Source organism: Bos grunniens, chromosome 6, assembly GCF_055505025.1.
Source record: "Bos grunniens cultivar Pamir isolate PY7600 chromosome 6, Bosgru_T2T1.0, whole genome shotgun sequence".
In the NCBI taxonomy this organism is placed as follows: Eukaryota; Metazoa; Chordata; class Mammalia; order Artiodactyla; family Bovidae; genus Bos; species Bos grunniens.
The window spans coordinates 93,259,140-93,285,049 of NC_141170.1; the positions used below are offsets into that span (position 1 = coordinate 93,259,140).

General features: G+C 40.1%; 1 protein-coding gene and 1 pseudogene across 14 annotated transcripts in view; one reads left to right on the plus strand and one right to left on the minus strand.

Moving 5' to 3' along the window:
• Positions 1-20: 20 nt before the first annotated feature.
• Positions 21-25,910, plus strand: part of C6H4orf17 (chromosome 6 C4orf17 homolog) — an 88,815-nt gene continuing 62,925 nt past the window's right edge. For 2 of the 13 annotated variants that reach the window (XM_086406721.1, XM_086406727.1), the window contains exon 1: positions 91-261. The gene's annotated coding sequence lies outside the window, so the exon portion shown is untranslated. Of the gene's footprint in view, positions 262-20,483; positions 20,619-25,910 lie in introns of all 13 variants that reach the window. The other 11 variants (XM_086406729.1, XM_086406731.1, XM_086406724.1 and 8 more) reach the window with 10 other exon arrangements.
• Positions 5,266-24,471, minus strand: LOC147371015 (all-trans-retinol dehydrogenase [NAD(+)] ADH7-like; annotated as a pseudogene). Its single transcript, XR_015165710.1, has 8 exons — positions 24,359-24,471; positions 20,336-20,434; positions 19,323-19,462; positions 18,618-18,705; positions 18,309-18,525; positions 12,906-13,174; positions 10,845-10,971; positions 5,266-8,189 (listed from the first exon to the last, which is right to left on the minus strand). The product of XR_015165710.1 is annotated as an all-trans-retinol dehydrogenase [NAD(+)] ADH7-like (transcript).

Sequence of the window (25,910 nt, forward strand, 5' to 3'; positions counted from 1 at the left end):
AAATCTACTTTTTAAGAGAAAGGGAGCAGTAAGTTCTTGCTCTGATAGGAAGTTCTCACATCAACGAGGTCTGTCAATAGAGTGCACCTGAGCTTGGCATTCTCCCCACCCTTTTCAGGTGATGTCTATTCCTCTCACACTCTCCTAACAGGAGTCAACCAGGGCGGAAGCCAAGCTGCTCCACAGTGAACAGGCCTTCAGTCTCCACCCTGCACTTCCTGTCCATGCGGAGGCTGGGAAATATCCTGCTCTGAGCCTCAGGTAAGAGAATGTAGTACAAGGAGGTTGGTGCCACTTCCTACTTTGCTCTCAAAAGGCTTTTTGGTATTTTAAAGAACAGAAAAAGAGTGCTCATTGTGGGCCTTCCTGTGGATAGACTTGGAGGATTTGAACAAGTCTGTTCAAAGCTGTACTGTAATAGGCAGGGACTTGTGTTGATGTTTGTTGTAGGAATTTGGGCAAGAGATGAGGGAACAAATCACAAACTGGCGAAACTTGGTAGTAGGGAAGAGGGCAAGGGAATTGATTGGTTCGTGGTTTTGGAGGTAAAATCAAGAGGTCTTAATAAATCATTTGCTGTGGAAGCTGGTGGAAAGGGAAGATTCTAGCAAGGGGCCTGGCTTTTGAGTTCGAGTGGATGGTAGGGCCACAGACCGAAGTGAGGAACCAGGAGGCAGATCAACTTTGGAGATACTAAGGGTTTAGTTTTGGCCGTGCTAGTTTGCATTGCCCCTGGAATAGTGAGGTGGTTATTTCCAGGAGGTGGAGAGACAACCCATATGGGTGCAGTCAAAATGCCGGGCTAGTCTCGGGGTAAAGTAATCGGGATATAGACGCTCAGAGATATTTCCTTGTGTAAATTTTAAAAAAGAGAAAAATATTATTGGTTAAAAGGGGAGAGACCTCATGTGGGAGGCCTCCTAAGTGTGGTGTGGAGACTTCTGGGGATGGCTAGGTGTTTTCTTTCAGGGCCTGTTGCTGTTCCTACAAGCATTGCCTGCTGCACTGACACCAAAGGAGCGTGCTTGATCTCTTCTGTGAAAGTCCTAAGTCTAGTGGCTGGGGGCCAGTTGAGCCTCTGAAATATACATCCAGTGTGGGGAAGTTACCCAGTTTCTTCACTTTTACTCCGACTATAATTAGAGGAAATCATTTGGATGAACTGAGATATTCAAAGCAACGAAAAGAAAAAGATAGATATTAATATCCTTCACACAAGATGAACTGTAGAATTTGGAGAAATTGGCATTCTTACAAAATGACATGTTATGATGATAATTTGTTTCAAAGGGACAACAGCCCAGATTAGGCTAGAATTCTGCCATACCAAGCTTCTAGAAGCAGGTAGAGGTGAAATAGGGCCTCTTGGTAGTGCCAGGGCTGAGCTCCTGATGAGAAAACTGTGTTCTCTCTTTCTCTACCCCACTTCCCCCTCTTTCCTGCCCCTGCTGCAAGTTATTTTCTCCTTAATCAAACTCAAGAATTTCTTTCAGATTCAGCCAAGTGTTCCCCAGAACCTTCAGTGGTTTCCTGGGGAATGCCTTTTTTTTTTCCTGATTTTCAGATGCCATGATTAATTCACTAGCATGTGTCCCCTATTTTGCAAAAATAAGCTGAAAGTGCTTTCAGTTCAGTTAAGTCCCTCAGTCGTGTCTGACTCTTTGCAACCCCGTGAATCGCAGCATGCCAGGCCTCCCTGTCCATCACCAACTCACAGAGTTCACCCAAACTCATGTGCATCAAGTCGATGATGCCATCCAGCCATCTCATCCTCTGTCGTCCCCTTCTCCTCCTGCCCCTAATCCCTCCCAGCATCAGAGTCTTTTCCAATGAGTCAACTCTTCACATGAGGTGGCCAAAGTATTGGAGTTTTGGCCTCAGCATCAGTCCTTCCAATGAACACCCAGGACTGATCTCCTTTAAGATTGCTTTAGCTCCCTTCATTCCTGAGAAGGTGTTCTTCAGTCATCTTTTCCAAAGTAAAGAGAAACCAAGAGCCATCATTCCTATTACAGCTTTTGAAAGTTAGAGCTAGGTGGGACCTCAGGAAACAGGTACTGAGTTTCAAACCCAGACCTTCTGAATCAGGTTACCACATCATGCTTTTGACTAAACCTGTGTAATCTACAGTCATAGTACAGTATTTGTACTTCATGGGTTTTTGGTAGGAAAGTTTGTTTTACACAAGGCTATGCTGAATGAAGCATACTATATTTGAGGCATTCCAGGTCATTGTGAAAGATTTGGTTCTTTGACAAAATTTGCACTGAAACATAAAATGCTAAACAAGCTAAAAGAATTTTTCTCCAAATGTGCAATTGCAAATCCAAAAAACTTTTCTAATTAAAATGTTGACTTGACTTTTAAATTAGTCTTATTCATTTACAGGAGAGAAAAATAAATCCAAATTTGCAATTAAATATTTGACTACTTGAAAGAGTAGTTGCTACTTTAATTCTTTGACTAGCATGATGATGTATTTAGTTGGACACTTGACACAGCCAGAAATATATAATCCTCTCAACTTAATTGTTGAATCAGTCAGTAATGTCTGCGTAGTGTTCATTGGGCATAGAATGTTTTACTAGGCACTGTTTCAAGAAAAAAATTTTAGCACAGTATCTTCTAAAACTTTGCATGTGTAGTGCGTTGAATTCTCACAGAAAAGACATACTTCACTTTTCTGTAGCCTGTTGGGTGACTGGCAATGTCAGAAGAGTGGTGGAAAGAATTACAGGAATCTAAGGCTGATTGGTGAAGGGAATCCAGTTCTATGAGGGAGTCAGAAACAAGAAGATGAATAAAATAGATATCCATGAAGGAGGTGAATATGGCAAGCTAGTTTATGAGGCCTCAGTCAGCTAATTGTTACAGAGGAATAGAAAAACTTTTTGATACAGAGAGGAGTGAGAAATAAAGAAAATGCTGATGGGAAGAATTTTGTAGGTTGGAGTTAAGGTCATGGGGGAAAGAGTATTCCTGGGAAAGCTATATCTATCCATCTACAGCCATTTTCTGGAGAAGGCAATGGCAACCCACTCCAGTACTCTTGCCTGGAAAATCTCATGGATGGAGGAGCCTGATAGGCTGCAGTCCATGGGGTCTCGAAGAGTCAGACACGACTGAAGCGACTTAGCAGCAGCAGCAGCATAGCCATTTTCTTCTTCTAAATAAAAATCATTTGATGTTAATCTTGGTAATAACTAAAGCACGTTCTTTTCTGGACAAGTGCATATAAAAGCTGACTATTGAGATAAATATATAAAAGTCTTCATAAGGAATCAGCATTTAGAATATTATTAATGTTTTGAGGCCATTCTAACCTGTTCTAAGTTCCCAGTAGGAGATGGTCAACTTTTCCAGATTACTGGCCTTTGGATATGTGGTTCCTCCAACTGGGAGAATTCTGCCCCTCTCTTCATGGGGCCTGTTCCAGCTCATCAGATGTAAGCTTAAATTGCACCTTCTCAGAATGGCCTTCTAAGACACGTTATAGAAAGTTGGAAGATTCCTTCCTTCCATTTTTTTCTCTAACACAGTGCTTTAGTCACTGCCCTACTTAACACATCATGTGTTTAAGTGATATATTTGTATGTTTATTTACTTTCTTATTAAGTGGGTGTCTTGCTACACTCTATGCTCTGTGAGGGCAGAGGCTACATCTGTTTTACTCACCACCATGAGCTACGTGTTTACCTAACTCATTGCTTGGTATGTGGTTGAAATGAAAAGAAAAATTGCATAATAAATTCATACCTTTCATTCATGATTTAAGTAGATAAAATTGTAGATTATTTTTTAAATAAGAAGTTGGATGTTTATTTAACATTCTTATAGCTATTTCTTTAATCCTCTGATTTAACAGCCAAGGACTCAGTTTGATACTGCTTCATGGCTTTGTTGATTAGAAATGAAAAATACATAAAAACTATGAGTTTCCTGATCTCTCCTTGCTGCTGCTGCTGCTGCTAAGTCACTTCAGTCGTGTCCGATTCTGTGCGACCCCATAGATGGCAGCCCACCAGGCTCCGCTGTCCCTGGGATTCTCCAGGCAAGAACACTGGAGTGGGTTGCCATTTCCTTCTCCAATGCAGGAAAGTGAAAAGTGAAAGTGAAGTCACTCAGTCGTGTCTGACTCTTCACAACCCCATGGACTGAAGCCCACCAGGCTCCTCCGTCCATGGGATTTTCCCGGCAAGAGTGCTGGAGTGGGGTGCCATTGCCTTCTCCGGATTTCTCCTTAGGACCAGCATTTTCTGTGATATGAAAAACTGCTCATAGGCAGGTTTCCCTGCGAAGACTGAAGAAGGTTTTTCTGTTTGGCCATGGCGAGCTCAGAAGTAAGAAACGATTTCACAAAATTTCATAATAAGCACTAAAAATACAAAATTGTGACATACACAACATTTTAAAAAATAAAATTTATAAGAAACTCTAGGCATAAAGTGGAGTTCATTTAAAAAGCTGGTCTGAGAGAGATAAATGTTTATTCCTTTTTAGATTCATTTCTTCTGATGTAATTATACTTGTATATAACTTTAGATATCCTTGTGTAACAAGTTTTCTCAAAATTTGAGGTAAGGGTCATAAACATTAATATACTTTATGTATTTTTCTGGTTAAAAATGCTTTTGGGGATCAGTTTTCCTTCATTAGGTGTTTGGGTTGTAACTGTAGATGTTGCTAATGGATGAGGGAAGTCTCTGAATGATTCTTAGGTAGAGAGAGAGTGTGTGTGTGTATTGCTTGTATATGTATATATTTTCTAATAAATTGTAACTATAAGTGCTTTGAGAATTGCCATTGCTAAACAGTTGATGATGAAGGTACTTCACAAAGGAATTTAATATGCCTTTTTAGCTATTTCTGCTGTTTTTTGTTTTGCTTTGTTTTTCAAACCTAGATTAAGTGTAGATCAATAACGCAAAGGAAAGAAATTTTACCCCTTGGGTTCAAGCCACTTTCCATTGGGAAATACTCATCATGTAAAAGTAAATACTCTTAAGTACCTAGACTTTTTGCAATCTTCCAAGGTAGGAATGTACAAGCTGTATTGCAACCTTATATTGAAACCTCCAATTTCTATTGTACCCACATTACTTACTTTTCTTACAAAGTATTTCACATGTTTCATGTAGATGTCTTAATGCTTTACCCTTAGAGAATAAAAGTTTTATAATAAATAGAACTACCCTCTTAAAAAATCACCACAAAACATTTTATAAAATCTTTAAATTTTATTAAGAATTTTAAGTATATTGTGTATATAGATACAGGGCTTCCCCAGTGCCTCAGAGGTAAAGAATCTACCTGCAATACAGGAGATGTGAGTTCAATACCTGGGTCAAGAAGATCCCCTGGAGAAGGAAACGGCAACTCATTCTTGCCTGGAGACATGGACAGAGAAGACTGGTGGGCCATGGGGTCACAAAGAGTTGGACACGACTTAGCAACTAGACAGCAAAAATGTAAATAGATATAGCAAGCTATGCCAGTACAGATGTATACAATTAAAAACATTATTTTGTTAAATGGAGTCATTACTAAGCAAATCAGGACATAGGGACTGCTTTATTGAAATTACTATTAGGATATATATGTAATATATATATTACACTGTGATTGTAGCTGAACTTGTATGTTTAATAGTATTATCAGTTCAGTCGCTCAGTTGTCCGACTCTTTGTAACCCCATGGACTGCAGCACGCCAGGCCTCCCTGTTTATCACCAACTCCCAGAATTTACTCAAACTCATGTCCATTGAGTCAGTGATGCCAGCCAACCAACTCATCCTCTGTTGTCCCCTTCTCCTCCTGCCTCCAATCTTTCCCAGCATCAGGGTCTTTTCCAAGGGGTCAGTTCTTCACATCAGGTCACCAAAGTACTGGAGCTTCAGCATCAGTCCTTCCAATGAATATTAAGGACTGATTTCCTATAGGATGGACTGGTTTGATCTCCTTGCAGTCCAAGGGACTCTCAAGAGTCTTCTACAACACCACAGTTCAAAAGTATCAATTCTTTGACACTCAGCTTTCTTTATAGTCCAACTCTCACATCCACACGTGACTACTGGAAAAACCATAACTTTGAGTATATGGACCTTTGTTGGCAAAGTAATGTCTCTGCTTTTTAAAATGCTGTCTCAGTTGGTCATAACTTTCCTTCCAATGAGTAAGCGTCTTTTAATTTCATGGCTGCAGTCACCATCTGCAATGATTTTGGAGCCCCCCAAAATAAAGTCTGTCACTGTTTCCACTGTTTCCCCATCTATTTGCTATGAAGTGATGGGACCAGATGCCATGATCTGAGTTTTCTGAATGTTGAGTTTTAAGCCAACTTTTTCACTCTCCTCTTTCACTTTCATCAAAAAGCTCTTTAGTTCTTCACTTTCTGCCATAAAGGTGGTGTCATCTGCATATCTGAGGTTATTGATATTTCTCCCGGCAATCCTGATTCCAGCTTGTGCTTCATCCAGCCCAGCATTTCTCATGATGTACTCTGCATATAGGTTAAATAAGCAGAGTGACAATATACAGCCTTGACATACTCCTTTCCCAATTTGGAAATAGTATTATAAAAAGACATATTTTCCTGAAATATTCATGTATGCTGACAAATCTCTTATACTATGCTTTTCAGTTTCATCTAGTTATAAAATGATTCTTAATCATTTAAAATGCACTCCTCCCTTGTATCCTCCCTTTCACTATTTCTTTCCTAATCAAGTAACTTACATTATGCAATGAGCTGTTTTCAAAACCTAATTCAACTTATCTTGTAACAAGTGCTTTTTAAAAATATTTACATTTGAATCAAAAAAAAAATGGTTACAATGTGTTAAAGGCTATCCATAAAATTAATATTAGTGTAGGAAATGCATGTGTCATATCTTTATGTCTAAATCTACTGTGTAAAATTCTTTTTAAAAGTCTTTATTCCAACATAAAAATCCAAGTATATATATATATGTATATGTACTTGATATATATTATATATGTACTTATATGTATGTTATATATTACATATATACAATCTTAAAATATGTAATTTTGGCTTTAGAACATGTAAGTTAAAAATGTTAATATTGCTGACCTAAGAACCCAGATAATTCCCAGGTGCTCATAAGACACTGAATGTTTATTTCATGAAGACTATATATCTTCATATATATATATCTGTCTTCAATCTTGTGCTTCTGCTTGTATTTATGAAACAGATCCATGGTCACAGCAGAGAAAGTATAAAAAGGGAAGGTCCAGGTCACCATTACACAACACAGACCTTCTGTCACCTAGAACCTCAAAATGTTAGGACTGAATTTAACTAAGGTAATAACTGTGCAAAATGAGAGCAAGCATGCCCCTGTTCACTGCAGCACTGTTTACAATAGCCAAGATGTGGAAACAACCTGTGTCCATGAATGGATGAATGAATGAAGTGTGTGTGTGTGTATAATGGAATATTTAGTCATAAAAGAATGAAATTTTGCCATTTACAACAAAATGGATGGCCTCAAGGGCATTATGCTAAGTGAAATGAGTCAGTCCAAGACAAATGCTATATGATCTCACTTGTATGTGGAATCTAAAATAACAACAACTTCATAGATACAGAGAACAGATTAGTGGTTGCCATAAGCAGGATTATGGGGTGGTAGAAATAGGTGAAGGGAATCAAAAGTTAAAAAAACAAGTAAGCAAACAAAACCTAATCTTCAAGGATCAGAAGAAAACACACTTTTAAAAGCACTTTAAAAACTATAAAGTAAGGAAATTTTGTGGCAATACTTGAAGAAGTGAGGGGGTTTGTGATGAAATAAAAATACCTAAGATGAAATCAATCTACTATTAAAAAATCAGAGGTTTTAAAAATTGGTTTTATAGGACAATGACACAATAAGTCTAAGAAGAAGACTTATTCTTTTTGTAAGTCTATATCAATCTTGCTACATAAAATAATATAAAATATGAAGGAAACATACATTTATAAATATTAAATTTAAAAAGTAGCCTATGGGGAGAAGACAAAATAACCATAAAAAAGAAGGTACCTTTGTCCTGAGTTAAGCAGTTCAAATCTTTCATTGATTTTTCTAAAAGGTAAATCATGTGTTATCAATTTGTCCAGGTCAAATTCTTTTCCAGGAAATCAGTCACTAGGTTTGGAACATAATTTCTGCTTTTCCAACCTGTAAACAAGCTCATGTGTTCTCTTTGCTGCTGCTGCTGAGTCGCTTCAGACTTTACTAAATGATTTTTATATTTTTTTATCTTCTATTTGTTCCTTCTCTCTCTTGCCCTGTTACCTCTACCCTGGATGATGCTATTCTCAGCAGCACACAATGGAACTGCATTTCTCCCTTCTTAAGAAACAAATGCAGAAACCCCATGAAAAACCTTTCTTGCCCCCACATCTTCTAGCTACCCCATATCTCTTCTCCTTTTGCAGAAAAACTACTTTACAGGAAGAATTGTCTCCAGTTCAATGTTCTTGGTTCCACTTCCTTTTCTCTTATTTTCTCTTGAGCCCACTCAGTACCTGGCTGCTATAGTTCTTGTCAGGGTCGCCAGAGACACAGACTATGGTCAGTGTGAGCCCAAGCCTTTTCTCTTTCCACAGTACCTGGGACACAAAAAAGGAGAGGCTGGTTGGTACAGATGAGATTCTTCAGAGAGGGCTCTTTAGAGAAAATAAGACTACTTGAGAAATAAACAATAAGAGATATAAGTTGAGCTTCCTCACTTTGACTATTTGTGTGACGTGGGGATATTATGGATTATTGATGAGTTAGAAGTAGAATTCACATATTAACTGAATGTCTTTTGAGTATATGCTAAGTACCAGGTGGCTTCCCTGATGGCTCAGATGGTAAAGAATCCACCTGCAATATAGGAGACGTGGGTTCAATCCCTTGGTTGGGAAGATAACCTGGAGAAGAAAATGGCAACCCACTCCAGTATTCTTCCCTGGAGAATCCCATGGACAGAGAAGCCTGGTGGGCTACAGTCCATGGGTTTGCAAAGAGTTGGACATGACTGAGTGACCAACACTTTCACTTTAAGTACCAGGTACCATTTCAGAGATGGGAACATGATGGGGGTCAAAATGCCCTGTCCCTAATCTCAGGAAGAACAGGAAGCCTAAGAATCCTCTCCCTTTAGTTCAGGGAGACTGACAGTAAACAAATATTGCAGAGCACATCATCAATGACAAGACCGAAGGAGAAAAACAGAGTAGGAGCAGTAGGTTGTGCAGAGGCCGAGGCTAGGCAGGTGGGGAGGGAATGTGATTTTTCAACGCTTAGGGAAGGCCAGTCTGATAGGGTAACATCTGAACAAAAACATAAAGGACAGGAACTATCCAGAAATCTTGGGGTAAAGTAGTTCAGGGAGAAGGCAGAGTCATTATAAAGGTGTTGAGGTGAAGTGTTGGCCAATGAGAACAGTGAGGAGGCCAGTGTGGCAAGAAAAGAGCAAGAGCAGTAGTAGCAGCTGGGGTCAGAGGGCCGGATCATAGGGGGCCTTTCGGCCATTGCATGTTTGAGAGTTTATTCTGAGTGAGAAAGGAAGACATTAGAGAAGACATTAGAAGAAGACATGGGAGAAGGGTGACCTGATCGGATTTCCCTTTTAATAGTCTCACTCTCTGGCTGCTCTGTAGGGAATACTCTAGGAGACAAAGGGCAAAAGCAGGCAGACCATTTAAGTCATTGATGTCACGCAGGAAGAGGTGATGGTGACTTGGACGAGTGATGGTGCTGGTGAGAAATGATCAAATCCTGGGTATACTTTGAAGGCATAGACAACAGGCTTTGCTGAAATAGTCATGGTATGAGAGAAAGAGCATAACCCAGGGCTTGAGGGCTGATTAACAGGAATGATGGAGTCATCATTTATTGAGATGGGACGGCTGGGAGGCAGGAGTGGTTTGGGGCAGGTAAAGTTCACATGTCTATCAACTATCCAAGTGGACGTGCCAGGTAGGCAACCTTTGTATCTTCAGGTCTAGGCTGAAGACATAAACTTAAGTGTTATGGGTAGAGTGTATTTAAAGTCTTGAGACCACAGAAAATCACCTTGGAAGGAAGTGTAAATAATGAGAAGAGGACTGAGCGCTGAACCTTAGGACACACCAAAGTTAGAATCTTAGGGATGTACGGGAACCCAGCAAAGATTCCTGGAAGGAGTGACCAATGAGGAAGGAAGAGGAGGAGGAATAAAGGAGAAAGAAGAGGAGGAGGAAGAGAGGAGGAAGAACAATAGCAGCAACAACAAAGTAATATCTAGAAGTGAGGTGAACAGAGTGTTTGAGAAAAAGGGAGCCATCAGCTATATCAAATCCTACTGATAGTTCATTTAAGACCAGGACTGAGTTGACCATTGTCTGTGTCAGTCTTTCTGGTGTTAATTTCAATCATCCCCATAAAATAGGACAATCCCTTTTATTTTGGGTTTAGATCCAGAACTTTCTGTTGACGCTATTTAGTGAATCAAATAAATTCTATTTTTCATACACATTCTCACGTATGTTGAAAATAATAGATTAAATCAGAAATTTCTGTTCCATAAAATCATCCCAATAGGGAGTGCTGGAGCCTCTCATTCGGGCCTTAGGAGAACTTGAGTTGCGGATGCTAATACTAAAAATATGCCCACCAATACTAGCACTAAATCAAGGTAGGGGGATTATCTTTTGTATCATATGGCCACAGTCTCTTTTTAGATCACTTCATAACCATTCTTGGAAGAAAGACTTTTCAGGGAAGATATGATGAGAAAACAGACTTCTCATTGTCAACAGAGTTAAAGCCACACTCTCAGGCCAGAGGCTCTGTCGTTCTTACCTTCAAAAATGCACCCTTTCCACATGTGTCCAGTGAAGAGCAGCACTGGGTGGACATGAGCATCTTGGCTGATGGAGGAGCCCCTGCCACCACACTGACCACTTAGTTCATGCTGCAGATGCAAAGGCATCAATCCAAGTGTAGAATGAAGGAGAATGTGTCTCATCTCATGTTATAGACTCAGAAATACCCTATGTACATTCTGGTTCTAATAGTTGATTTATTTTCCAAGTCATGAAGTAAAATTAGGCCCACATGCCTTTTGCTTTATGCTTATTTTAAAAAATTCTCAACACAATTTTAGTCACAACTTAAACTTGTTCATACATTTGACTTTTAAGGCAGAAAGTAGAATGTGGTCAGTGTTCATGGCATTTTCAGTTTACCATGGACCAAAATGCAGGGGGAAATTTCCTATATTTTCAGAACAATATCACCACTGAGAAGGTTTAGAAAGCCATTTGAACTAAACTAAATCAAATTACCTATACTGAATCAATTGACCCAGTTTTCTTTTATTAAACTTTAATATGAAAATGAAATCAAATGTTAAAATGTAGGACAAAGAAATCCCTTTCTCGGTTGCATCTCTGAGACTAATCCCACATTTGCTGGTCATCCACCCATTAACTATTCGTTAATGGTTTTTCTGAATACTTGATAGGTTGTAGCAATAGATATTATTTATTAGAGATACATGTTCATTAAAGTATCATCTGGAAATCAACAGACCCTAACAATATCCAATATTGCATATTGACTGTATAAACGTGGTATTTGTTGCTATGTAATAATTCTAAGTGACACCAGGGAAGGGGAATAACAACAGTGGTAAAGACTACTTATTCCTAAGGTACCAAAAGTATTAGAGCAATTTTAGTCTACTGCTCAATTGGAGCAGAATTGACTGTGTCCCATATTGTCCCATATTGCAGTTCGCCCTTCTTACTGTGGAAGGGATGCATTTTTGAAGGTAGGAACAACAGAGCCTCTGGCCTGAGAGTGCGGCTTTAACTCTGTTGACAATGAGAAGTCTGTTTTCTCATCATATCTTCCCTGAAAAGTCTTTCTTCCAAGAATGGATATGAAGTGATCTAAAACGAGACTGTGGTCATAATGATACAAAAGATAATCCCCCTACCCTGATTTAGTGCTAGTATTGGTGGGCATATTTTTATGCCCACCAATCTAAGCAGATCTAAGAAGATCTGCTTAGATCTTCTGACCTCAGATCTAAGCAGAAGTCTGGTGCTGCTGACTGCCACAAGGGAGGCGTATTTTAGAGAATTGAAGGCTTCTATTTTGAGAGAATTCAGATAAGAGACGGAGCAGGCAATGGCAACCCACTCCAGTACTCTTGCCTGGATAATCCCATGGATGAAGGAGCCTGGTGGGCTGCAGTCCATGGGGTCAAGAAGAGTCGGACACGACTGAGCAACTTCACTTTCACTTTCCACTTTCATGCATTGGAGAAGGAAATGGCAACCCACTCCAGTGTTCTTGCCTGGAGAATCCCAGGGACCAGGGAGCCTGGTAGGCTGCCATCTATGGGGTCGCACAGAGTTGGACACCACTGAAGTGACTTAGCAGCAGCAGCAGCAGATAAGAGAAGGCAAAGGTCAGGTATACAGTGAGAAATTGGCTACACCATGGTTTTGAGGGAAGATGGCCAAATTTGGAATAGCCCCTCTACCCATGCCCTTTGCTCCTGCTCTTTCCCCAGAGAGTCACTTTAGGCTATTTGGCTTACAAAAGTTCAAGAGATGTAATCATTGTTCAAAAAAAAAAAAAAAATGCCATATATACAAAGCAGAGTAATACTTGAACAATTTTCCCTGATGGTTGACTCCCTCGCAGTGTGGTCACAGGAGAGTGGTATGATGTGATACTTAACTTTACAGGTAGACCTGCATGTAGGCTTTTGTGTGGCTTCAGGCACAACTGCTTCATGATTACCAGGTATTTTGCCTAATAGGTAGTTACTATTAGTAAAGCTATGGAAAATGAGTTTACCTTTGTGCAATCAAGGTAGCTTGTGTATTGTGTGGCTCCCGTATCATGGCTCTTACCATAGTTTCAAGATGCCCAATAACTTCAAAACTGCAGCCTGTAGTGTCACCTGTCATTTCTGACAGCACCTCACTGATGGGCTTGGTGAAGTCCTTGGGGCTGATGCACTCAGTGGCTCCTACAGCCATGGCCTTTTCAAATTTGTCTTTGTTGAGGTCAGCCCCAATGATCCTGGATGCACCAGCTGAATTACAGCCCATGATGACCGAAAGGCCAACTCCTCCCAGGCCAAAGACCACACACATTGAGCTAGGGGTGACCTGTGGGGAGACAAGTGTAAATGCTAGACCTAGGGTAAAAAGGTAGAACCTGCAAAGTATCTCCAATCTTAGAATATGAAATTCAGAAGATCACTTTGATGAGTTACTAGGACCGAATGACTCATTCTAGTGAGAGTGTCACAAAGAGAACCAGAAACAGCACAAACCCATGCCAAATTTGTTTTAGATTTGGTTTAACCAGCATGTTCTTAGTGATCATAACTGAGTCTTTTGTAAATAAATTATTTTTCATCAAAGTTGAACCTCCATGTTGCAATAGATTATCGATCCATGCATAGCTTCAGAAAGAAAATATAGTTAAATCAGTTGGGGGATTTGTACCCTGTACTATGTATTATTAGGGTTTCCCTTGTGGCTCATATGGTAAAGAATCTGCCCGTCATGCAGGAGACCCAGGTTCAATCCCTGGGTTGGGAAGATCTCTTGGAGAAGGGAATGGCTACTGATTTCAGTATTGTTGCCTGGAGAATTCCAGTGGACTATGCAACCAGCACATAGTCCCTGGGTTGCAAAGAGTCAGATGTGACTGAGCAACTAACACTTTTACTTCATGCTATATTAAAGAAGATTCTAGCCAAAAGTCATCTTCCTGCTATGCTATGCTAAGTCACTTCAGTCGTGTCCGACTCTGTGTGACCCCATAGACAGTAGCCTACCAGGCTCCCCCATCCCTGGGATTCTCCAGGCAAGAACACTGGAGTGGGTTGCCATTTCCTTCTCCAATGCAGAAAACTGAAAAGTGAAAGTGAAGCCGCTCAGTTGTGTCCGACTCTTAGCAACCCCATGGACTATAGCCTACCAGGCTCTTCCGTCCATGGGATTTTCTAGGCAAGAGTACTGGAGTGGGGTGCCATTGCCTTCTCCGCATCTTCCTGCTAGAACACTCTTAATCCTATTACACAGCAGCGAGCAAGGAAACCTGAAAACAGAAAGACCTGTATCTATATATGCATGTGTTTTGAAATGTCTAAACTTATAAGCAGAGATTTATGTGGGTAAGGCGATGGCACCCAACTCCAATACTCTTGCCTGGATAATCCCATGGATGGAGGAGCCTGGTGGGCTGCAGTCCATGGGGTCAAGAAGAGTCGGATACGACTGAGCAACTTCACTTTCACTTTTCACTTTCATGCATTGGAGAAGGAAATGGCAACCCACTCCAGTGTTCTTGCCTGGAGAATCCCAGGGACAGGGGAGCCTGGTGGGCTGCTGTCTCTGTGGTTGCACAGAGTCGGTCACAACTGAAGCGACTTAGCAGCAGCAGCATGTGGGTCCAGAGGTGCCATACGCACTCTCCGTGAGCTGTAATTTCATCTATGGCCTCCCAAGCTCTCGGTTCAGTTCCTGAACTTGGAGCTTTGAAATCCGTGTGGCCATTCTCTCAAATATCATTCATCATTCACTCATCCACACAACACATTTTATTGATGACTTCTTTGTGGTCAGAAAGTAAACTGGGCATGTTCTGCCTTTTCTCGTAATTTCTCTGGTAGTTTTACTAGCACAGTAAAAAAGTAGAATACTAATTTAAACTATATCCAACATCCCTTCTCTCATCTCTTTCTTGGAATAAATCTGTTTCAACAGCCATATGTATATTTTCCACAAACTCCTCACCTTTTTAGTCTTCCACATATTTGGACATCCCTTTCCTTTATTCATTCATACATCTCTTTTTTTCCCCAATTATTATTTATTGAGTCATTACTATGTCCAGGCTCCTTGCTAAGCAGTGCAGTGAACAGAGACTTGGCCCACACCTTTCTGGAGCTTGTGGGCTAACGAAAAGAAGAGGTATGAGAATTTGAGATTTGGGACCATACTATTAATGAAGCAGTCATGTTACCTTGAATAACAGAAAGAGATTCCTGCTTAGATGGAGTAGATAGAAAGAAATAAAGAACTTCTTTGAGCAAGCAGATGATTTTTTTTTTTTTGAGAAACCATTTATTTCTCCTTAATTTTTAGATTATATTTTACTAGGATGCAAATCTAAATTGGTAGTCTTTCTGTTTCTTCCCTGGTGGCTCAGTGATAAAGAATTTGCCTGCAATGCAGGAGACCTGGGTTCAATTTCTGGCTCAGGAAGAACCCCCTGGAGACAGGAATGGCAACCCAGGAATGGCCACCCAGGAATGGCCATCCAGTATTCTTGCCAGGAGAATCCCATGGACAGAGGAGCCTGGCAGTCTACAGTCCATGGGGTCACAAAGAGTCAGGCACGACTGAGCAGCTAACACTTTCACTTTCCTGTTTCTTCCAGTATTGTATCTTTTCCCAGCAGGTGATCTCTAAACTGAGAATAATGTTAATGAAGCAGCCACATAAGGGCTCAGTAGATGAGCATTCCAGACAATCAGAATACTTCGTGTAAATATTTTCATGCAAGACAGGGACAGCTCAGCAGGCTTACAGATCTCATGAGAGGCAAGTGTGAGTGGATCATAGTGAGTTAGATGAGATTGTTCCAAGAATGGGAGCTATTGAAGGATTTTTAACAAAAGGGTGGGAAGATTTGGGAGAATGGCATTGAAACATGTATAATATCATATATGAAACGAGTTGCCAGTCCAGGTTCGATGCATGATACTGGATGCTTGGGGCTGGTGCACTGGGATGACCCAGAGGGATGGTATGGGGAGGGAGGAGGGAGGAGGGTTCAGGATGGGGAACACATGTATACCTGTGGCGGATCCATTTCGATATTTGGCAAAACTAATACAATATTGTAAAGTTTAAAAATAAAATAAAATTTAAAAAAATGTAATGCAGACCAATTTATGTTTTATAAAATTACTCTGATTTATAAATGGAGACTTACTGGAGATTGTCCAGAGGAGTAATGAAAACAATAAAAGGAAGGCCGTTGCATCCAGTGAAGATATGATGAAGAAAGTGGAAAGATTTAAAATATACCTTGTAGGTAAAGTTAGCAGGACTTGCTGCTGGATTGTATATAAGGTGATGGAGAGGAAAGATCGAGGATGAAGAAAATTAGAGTGGGCATAAATATGTCTGGGTGATAGGGAGGAAGAAAATTAAGAATTCCATTTGATACATACTCAGTTTGAGATACCTGTGAGATCCTCAAAGGGAGATGTCAGGTATGGCATTGGATGAAAGAATTTGGGGTTCAGAGAGAGTACTGGAGATAGAAATTTCAACTCAACTAATATATGGACCATTTTTTAGACTTTGGAGTTGGATGAGACCACCACATATGCGATTGTTTTGGGGAATGGTTTAGTTTATGAATTGTGTGTTATTTTACCCACTTCTTCTATTTATTAAGAGTGACATAGAGAGTCAGTTTAGTTGCTCAGTTGTGTCTGACTCTTCGTGACCCCAGGCACTGCAGCATGCCGGGCTTCCCTGCCCATCACCAACTCCTGGAGCCTGCTCAAACTCCTGTCCATTGAGTTGGTCATGCCATCCAACCATCTCATCCTCTGTCATCTTCTTCTCCTCCTGTCTTCAACCTTTCCCAGCTTCAGGGTCTTTTCCAGTGAGTTAGTTCTTTGCATCAAGTGGCCAAAGTACTGGAGCTTCAGCTTCAGCGTCAGTCCTTCTAATGAATATTCAGGACTGATTTCCTTTAAAATTGACTGGTTTGATCTCCTTGCAGTCCAAGAGACTCTCAAGAGTCTTCTCCAACACCACAGTTCAAAAGCATCAATTCTTCAGGACTCAGCCTTCTTTATGGTCCACATCCATACATGACTACTGGAAAAACCATAGCTTTGACTCTATAGATGGACCTTTGTAGGTAAAGTGATGTCTCTGCTTTTTAATATGCTGTCTAGGTTGGTCATCGGAGAAGGCAATGGCACCCCACTCCAGTACTCTTGCCTGGAAGATCCCATGGACGGAGGAGCCTGGTAGGCTGCAGTCCATGGGGTCAAGAAGAGTCGGACACGACTGAGCGACTTCCCTTTCACTTTTCACTTTCATGCATTGGAGAAGGAAATGGCAACCTACTCCAGTGTTCTTGCCTGGAGAATCCCAGGGACGTGGGAGCCTGGTGGGCTGCCGTCTCTGGGGTCGCACAGAGTCGGACACGACTAAAGCGACTTAGCAGCAGCAGCAGGTTGGTCATAGCTTTTCTTCCAAGAAGCAAGTGTCTTTTAGTTTCATGGCTGTAGTCAGCAACTGCAGTGATTTTGGAGCCCAAGAAAATAAAAGTCTGTCACTGTTTCCATTGCTTCCCTGTCTATTTGCCATGAAGTGATGGGCCCAGATGCCATGATCTTAGTTTTTTGAATGCTGAGTTTTAAGCCAGCTTTTTCACTCTCCTCTTTCACTTTCATCAAGAGGCTCCTCAGTTTCTCTGACATAAGTTGAGTCCCAATAATCACTCTTAAGCTTTCACATTTTCATACTATATATGCTAGCCATTAGAGGTTGTATTTTGTCCCTCCACCTAACTACTTATTCATATGTTGAAGTCTTAACTCCCAGTACCTCAGAATGTGATCTCATTTGGAGATAGGGTTTTTGCAGAAGTAATAAACTTTAGAATAAAGTAATTAGGTGGGTTCTAATCCAGTATGATTGATTTCCTTATAAAAAGGGAAAATTTGGATAAAAAGACTGGCATAAAAGGAAGGTGATATGAGGAGACATTGGGAGAAGATGGCCAAGGAGAGAGACCTGGAACAGATATTTCATTCACAGCCCTTAGAAGAAACCAGTCCTGCCAGTACTTTGATTTGGGGTTCCTAGTTTCCAGAATGTGAGACAATAAGTTTCTGTTGTTTAAGCCACCCAGTCTGCGGTGGTTTGCTACAACAGCCTTAGCAAGTTAACACACTAGCATTAATAGTTATTTTGTGAAAAAAGATTAATTTTAGATGTGAATCTAAATTTTAGAAAAAAATCTGAAGCAAATACAGAAGAAACAAAATTAAATCTAGAGATTTTATTTTCTCTTATTCAGAAATAAAATTTTGAATCTGAATTTTTCATTTTCTTCCAGTTGATTTGGCATTGTGTAGAAACAGCCTGCATAGGAGATGCTTTCAACAGTTTTGTTTTTTTAAAAAAAATTTCAGTTTTCCTAAATAAAAAAATCATTTAAAAAATAAAATAGGAACTAGCCCACCCTGCTTCTTACCTTGCCAATCTTAATAGTGGCCCTGTACCCAGTGGAAAATCCACATCCAGTTAAACAGACTTTCTCAGGAGGAGCTGCATCATCACTCTTAGCGATGGAAGTTTCATCCACCGCCGTGTACTCAATGAATGTACTGGTGCTCAAGAAGTGATAGACTGGCTTGCCCTTGCATGTAAATCTGGTGCTGCCATCAGCCAGGACTCCATGACCAGTGATGCTGTTTGATATGTCAAATACTCACATTAATTCAATTCAAAAATTAGCACAGGAACAATCAAATGGCATTAGAGAAAAGTGACTGAAACCTACTCTGTCCTTATACCAGGGTTGCCATCTGGGTTGTGACAAGCATTGCATTCTCTACACTGAGGCAGAAAGTGGGGGATGACTTTGTCATCTAGAGAGAAAACATGATATAATGTGTTGGTCATTAATGTTAAAGGATAAAATAGATGAATGTGAATTGAGCCCATGCCACATGCAAGAAGCCTAAGAGTAGAGGCATGCCTTGGAGATATCACAGGTTCAGTTCTAGACTATTGTTGTAAAGTGAGTCACACAAATTCTTTGGTTTCCCAGTGCATGAAAAAAAATCATGCTTATACTATCCTGTAGTCTATTAAGTATGTCATAGCATTGTGTAAAATAGCAGTGTATATATCTTAATTTAAAATTTTGCTATTGGAAAAATGGCACTGATAGACTTGATTGAGGCAGGGTTGCCTCAAACTTTCAATTTGTTAAAAAAAATGCACTTTCTTAGAAGCATAATAAAGCCAAGTGCAATAAAAAAAGGTATGCCTGTATTCTAAAGTTTATAAGCACACCAAATTTGTTTGCTAAAGTTTGAGACTTTGCCAAATTAAATTTCACTCTATACAACCCATTTTCCTTGTGTTCTTTTATCCTCCTCAATTCATTAAGGCTCCTCTAATAATTCCTAGTTTGCACTATTTCCTTTGATAGGATAGACAACCCTACTTATCTCAGACTTGTGGCTCGACATTTGCACACCTGGTTTCACTGTAGTGACTCCTTCTCCAATGCTGTCTACAACCCCAGTGGCTTCATGTCCCACAATCACTGAAAACTTAGACACTATTGCTCCCTTTTATCACATGGTCATCTGTTTGACAGATTCCCATTGCCAACATCTGGGTTCAAAGATAAGAACATTCACCAACCAGCAAAGGGGTTGTTTTACAGTTGGGAAGACATTTATCTCTTTCTTGAAAAGACTATAATTGTTTATGCTGGATGACTGCCCAATATAATAGTGTTGATTCTCAAATTCTGAGCTAAGGATCAACCATCAAACCAAAATCTCTCTCTTTAAGGAATTTATAGTACTGCTGCCTCTGGCTGTATTTTTGAATCTCAGTCTTTTTGAAGTAAACTGATGCTCCTGTGAGGGAACTAGAATGCAGTTTGTTACCAGGCACAAAAGTAGATTTTTACAGTTAGTTCCTTCTCTTGATGAAAGATAGAGGGAATGGGAATGGTTTGCAGAAGAGAAGTGAGCAAAATTGTATGTTACCACAGTGCTCAGATAACAAGAGATGGCCAAAGAAAGATGGCAGCAATGACTATTCAATAACCTGGTGATCAAAACAATGGTTAGGCTCTGTCCAAAGGAGTGGGGGGAATGTTCCAGGAAGCTGTCATTTCTCCAGGCACAAATGAGTTCCTTATTCTTTGTGAAAAGTAATCTCAATGTTATTTGATACCCAGAAGATTTTAAAAATAGTCATTAGTGATAATGATTAACTGTTTTTATCAGTGTCAATAAAAATTCAACAAATAAAAGTTATATAGAGCAGATTAGTAGACTTGTTTTTAAAAATCAATAACTAAGTCATTAATTTTATACCCACTATGGCCTTATCAATTAAAAAAAAAACAGAATGAGAATTAATAACTGAAAATTGGGAAACATTTCCTTATTTAAGGATCCCACCTCACAATAATGACATACTCAAAGTAGGGGTGATAAAATTTTAGGCTTATATGCACTCTCAGGTGATTACCTTAATACGGACTTCTTTTGCCTTTGGTGGAACAACTTGTATCTCAGTGGAAAAGGGTTTCTTCTGTTCCCATAGCAGAGCCACTTTACATTTAATAACCTAAGAAATTGGTGAGAGTTATAAACAGGCTCCAACTTTGTCTTTGCAGTTACAGACCCTCTGAACGATACGAATCTGAACAGATCACTTTGTAATCTTTAGAGATCATCTTATGTACACCTGTGATATACGAGGAGAGCAGCCCAGAGACACTAACAACTGGATCGTGATCACAGAGCACATGGTAAGCAGGGCTGGATCAGATTCTGAGGTACACCCTTTCCGGCCCTTAGCTTTTTCTCTGCCTGTGCTCACATAATACTTTACTAAACTAGGTTCTTTTACTACCATTTCAAAGTAATAAAATGTCACCTGTGTATCACTCATTCACAAGGGCAGATTTATAAAAGAGAAAATGTTGTTGCTATATCTTTAAGAATCTAAGCCAGTATTTAATAGCTGTGTAATCATGTAGCAATGGTGAGGTTATTAGAAAATTAGCTTGTTTAGAGATGAAGGAAACCATGAACATCATGATGGGTATAGACTGTGAATTCCTGGATGACTGTGTCTTTGCACCTCCTAATCCCTTTTTGTACCCAGCCCAGTTCTTGCATCTCATGGGTCTAGATAGGTGAGGTAAAGCTTCTTATCTCTGCTGCTGCTGCTGCTACTAAGTTGCTTCAGTCGTGTCTGACTCTGTGCGACCCCATGGACATCAGCCCACCAGGCTTCTCCCCTCACAGAAGTGGAAATTAAAGGGTGGAGCGTCTCAGTGAAGAGCCTTCAGCTGTTCAACTGGTTTTGGTAGTTATTTAATTAAAGAATTTTGCTGACATTACTGAAATCAGAGAAGGGGAGAGAGAGAGAGATTGTTTTCTTGACTTGGCATCCTCAAGTCTGCTTAGGAATCCTATAAAATATTTTAATTCATTTGTTCAGACACCAAATGAGTTATCAGTTGTCTTTCATCTTACTTGTCAACTAATACACCATTTCTAAGACCTGCTTTAGATGGAGAGTTACATGGCTCTTTTACAAGATATTTTGAGAAATGATATGCTGGAAACAGTTGGGACACTGAAAGCCATCAGTGATTTTAACATTCACCCTCTGCCTCTCTGAGGCAAATGTCATGGGTCACAGTGTTGCTGACTCTATTGTTTTATTCCTGTCCTCTTTGTTGTCGTTGTTCAGTCACTCAGTCTTGTCTGACTCTTTGTGAGCCCATGGACTGCAGCACACCAGTCTTCCCTGTCCTTCACCATCTCCTGGAGCCTGCTCAAACTCATGTCCACTGAGTCAGTGATGCCATCCAACCACCTCATCCTCTGTCATCCCCTTCTCCATCTGCCTTCTATCTTTTCCACCTCTGCCAGCAAGTAATGTCTCTGCTTTTTAATACACTGTCTAGGTTTGTTGTAGCTTTTCTTCTAAGGAGCAAGTGTCTTTTAATTTCATGGCTGCAGTCACCGTCTGCAGCGATGACCCCATGAACAGTATGAAAAGGGTCACAGTGCAATGTGGTCCAATCTTGATGCTAGAAATTTCACATCACAATCCCACACTAATTCCTGCTGGATTAATAGTTGAGATTTAAAGTCAAACTATAAATATAAAGTACGTGGAGCATTGAGGAGTTATTGTGCTGGAGAATGACAGAAAAAAGTCATACTGGAAACATCTACGAATGAACATTTTGTGTCTCAAGAAGTAGTAAGTAGCAGTATGTGCCATTGAAAGTCAATTTATGGAAACATTTTGCTTACCAAAACAATTGCCCAGCTATCCTGAAATTCAGTTATTAATAATATCAATAGAAGCCACATTTTTCCATTTTTCTTATTGAAAAAGCTCCCATATGCTGTTTTATCCTATTTCTACTGGCATTCTCTGAAATCCTAACCCTTTGCTCTCCCTCATCCCCCAGGGTATGCTTGCTCAACAGGCATTTAATTCCCCAAGAAATAACCCCAAGTATTTAATTATGTTAAGATATTCAAGTTCTAACAACCAGACCCACATTATTAGATCATGAGGATACAGAAATGTTCTGCTTAATTTCCCAGCAGTGCCCATTTTGTCTTTCTTTTTGCGCTGTATTTCAGTAAACAGACTTTTTCTGCCTGTTGTTTAGCTCAGTCTGCTGTAAATAACAGCGTCTTGTGCCCTCAGATAAATGGTCTGGCTCAAAAGTTCTGCCTTGAGTGATATGACTCATGTCTTCAAGACTTCCAATGAGCCATAAGCCTCACCCTTGGCAGTCAAGTTTTGAAAAGAAATATGGTAACCTGTAATGATCAAACCATGAGCAGAGCTCTAACAAAGGCAAGATAGTCAATCCTATTGAAGATGACTGAAAGCTTTTTTATCCATCTTATTTCTGGGGATATAAAAATATATAAGGTTAGTTTAGCTCAACATAACTCAGTAAAAATGGATTGTGTGCTTCTTTAGCTGCTCTGCAAGGCACAGCTGATTTTAGGGATGTGTGTGTATGTATTTATTGATGTTCTATTAATACTTCACAACACAGAGACTTGATGTAGTTTGTGGAAAACATGTAATTAAACATAAATGAAAACAAGGCCAAGAAAATGTAAAAGATTGGAATAGAAGGTCAAAATTAGAAAAGAGGAGTCAAGGATATATAGAACATGGGTATGGGTAACTATGGTTTCTAGATATTTGAGGGAATAAAAGATATGTAAAATTTGTTAGCTCTGCGTGTGGACAGATTATGGACTGAACTCAAATCACCATTACACACAGCTGTCTTGTACAGTTGTAAAGTTGCGTACAGCACAAAGTCATACAGTGCAGAGGAGAAAGGGAACTGAAGTCCAGCCTGTATCTGGCTCTCAAATGTTAAGGGTTTTCATTTACTTGGCAAGTGTTTCACTCTTCTGAAGTAGTTGTTTAACTACTTTGAGGGACTTTTTCTGAAAATAAGATACAATGGTGCTGGAATCTTTGAGATTTACTGACTATTGATAGGAGAATACCCAGGATGGATTTTATTTTTTACACTATTTGGGAGTGCACTGGCACATTCACCTCCAAGTAAATTTATTTTACACAAAGCAGATTTTACTCTTGTGGAATCAGGCAGTAGGGCAGGTTTTCCAAGTCTACAAAGCTGTTCAGATTGTGAAATATACTTTTAGACAACAAATATGAGCAAAATTTTCTTTTAAAAACCTGACATAAGCTTTGCCCACAGATACCTCTCTCAGTGTAATATATTAAATGTTGTAGGTCCACCTTAAAATCTACATACCTAATTCAGGATTATGAACTAGAAGGACCTTGTTTATCCATCCTATATGTAGTACTTACGTCTGCTAACTCCTGTCTCCCGCTTCGATCCCCAACCTCTGTCCCAGTCAGCAATCACAAGTCTGTTCTCCATGTCTATGAGTCGGTTTCTATTTTGTAGTTAGATTCATTTGTGCCAATTTAAGGTTTCACATAGAAGTGATATGGTATTCTCTTTCTTTTTACTTCACTTAGTATGATAATCTCTAGATGTATCCATGTTGCTGCAAGCGTCATTATTTCACTCTTTTTCATGTCCGAGTAGTATTCCATTGTATATATGTGCCACGTCTTTGTCCATTCATCTGCCAATATACCTTTAGGTTGCTTCCATGTCTTGGCTATTGTGAATAGTGCTGCTGTGAATACAGGGGTGCATGTATCTTTTTGAATTATAATTTTGTCCAGAATATGCCCAGGAATGAGATTGCCAATATATTTAAAATTAAAAGAAGAAGAAGAAAGTACATGAAAGAAAAAAAAATTATCAATTAGAATTAGTCATGCTAACTTACATACATGGGTGCATGTATCTTTTTGAATTATAATTTTGTCCAGAATATGCCCAGGAATGAGATTGCCAATATATTTAAAATTAAAAGAAGAAGAAGAAAGTACATGAAAGAAAAAAAAAATTATCAATTAGAATTAGTCATGCTAACTTACTGGCCAGTTTAAATCCACAGATAAAAGCATTGCCAGTCAATCAGCCTTGACTGGGAGCACCATTTTCTTAGCAGCAAAACACTGAAGAAACCCAGTATGTCTCACAGGTATTACCAGACAGAGTTAAGAGTTAAGTGAACCAAACATCTATTCTGAGTCTTAATCTTCAAATCAAAGACGGCAAAGTTTACGTCAGCAACAAAAAGTTGTTTACTTAAGAACATAGGCAAAAGAGTACCAACACGCAAGCTGCCAGCACAAATACAGAAGTCCTCACTTGGTAAACTCCCTCATGTGAAATTTTCTCAGTCATTTCCAACTCTTTGCAAATCATCCTGGTTTGCCAGGATTGAGGGGGTTCTCAGGACACAGGAGTCTCGGTGTTAAAGCCAGGACAGTCCCAGGCAGCTGAGTTGGTCACCCCTGTGCGCCGGCATCATCACACAGTCTGTGTGTGTGGTGGGCAGAGTCACATGAGCTTCAGGGTGTCAGCTGTCCTCTCTGAGTCCTGGTTGTCCCCCTCCATCCTCCGTCATGGACCTCAGTCAGGAGTTGGATCACCTAGTCTCACATTGACAGCTGCTGCTGCTGCTAAGTCGCTTCAGTTGTGTCCGACTCTGATAGATGCCATAGATGCGACCCCATAGATGCCAGCTCACCAGGCTCCCCCGTCCCTGGGATTCTCCAGGCAAGAATACCGGAGTGGGTTGCCATTTCCTTCTCCAATGCATGAAAGTGAAAAGTGAAAGTGAAGTCGCTCAGTCGTGTCCGACTCTAGCAACCCCATGGACCGCAGTCTACCAGGCTTCTCTGTCCATGGGATCTCCCAGGCAAAAGTACTGGAGTGGGGTGCCATTGCCTTCTCTGCACATTGACAGCAGGGGAGTCATACTAGTTAGTGGAGTCAGGAGAACTAGGTCTGACTATCAACTCTAGCAGTGACTTGTAAGTGCTCGTGACAAGACACTAAATGCTCTGAATTTCCCAGTGAAAGGGAATGATCTGACTTCAGGGCTTGTCATGAAGCTGAAGTGAGGTACTGTGTGTGGAAGTGCCCATCAAACTGTGGAACACTCAGTGTATTAAAATTACACTAAGTGATATCTCTAAAGTTAAAAAGGTAGGAAAGAGGCCTTTGTGTGCAAAGGGAAATGGACCTCTGTTTATTGCTGAATCATTCTTAATGAGCAGAAATAGTTACACAGTTGGAATATCCCAAGGCATTAAAAAATCTGCTAGTAACTTGAACCACAGTGACTTTTCTGCCTTAGCAAGCCAAACCTGAAGGGGAAATTGCACTGTGGCCTCTGTGGCTAAAATTTTCAAACTCAGGTGGTAAGTCAAACAACCAGCTGCAAACTGAAACTTATCCTTTAATCCTTGAGCTATGCCAAGCCAGGCGAGGATGAGGCCAAGCTGGAAAGTGGGGTTGAGATGGGGTTTCTGCAGCTTTGCCCTGACAGGCGAAGATTTTGCTAATCCTTTTTCAGGTACGCAGTGCCAGCTCTCAGAACTGCAGTGTGAGATTATGCTTGACAGTTTCAGAAAATTT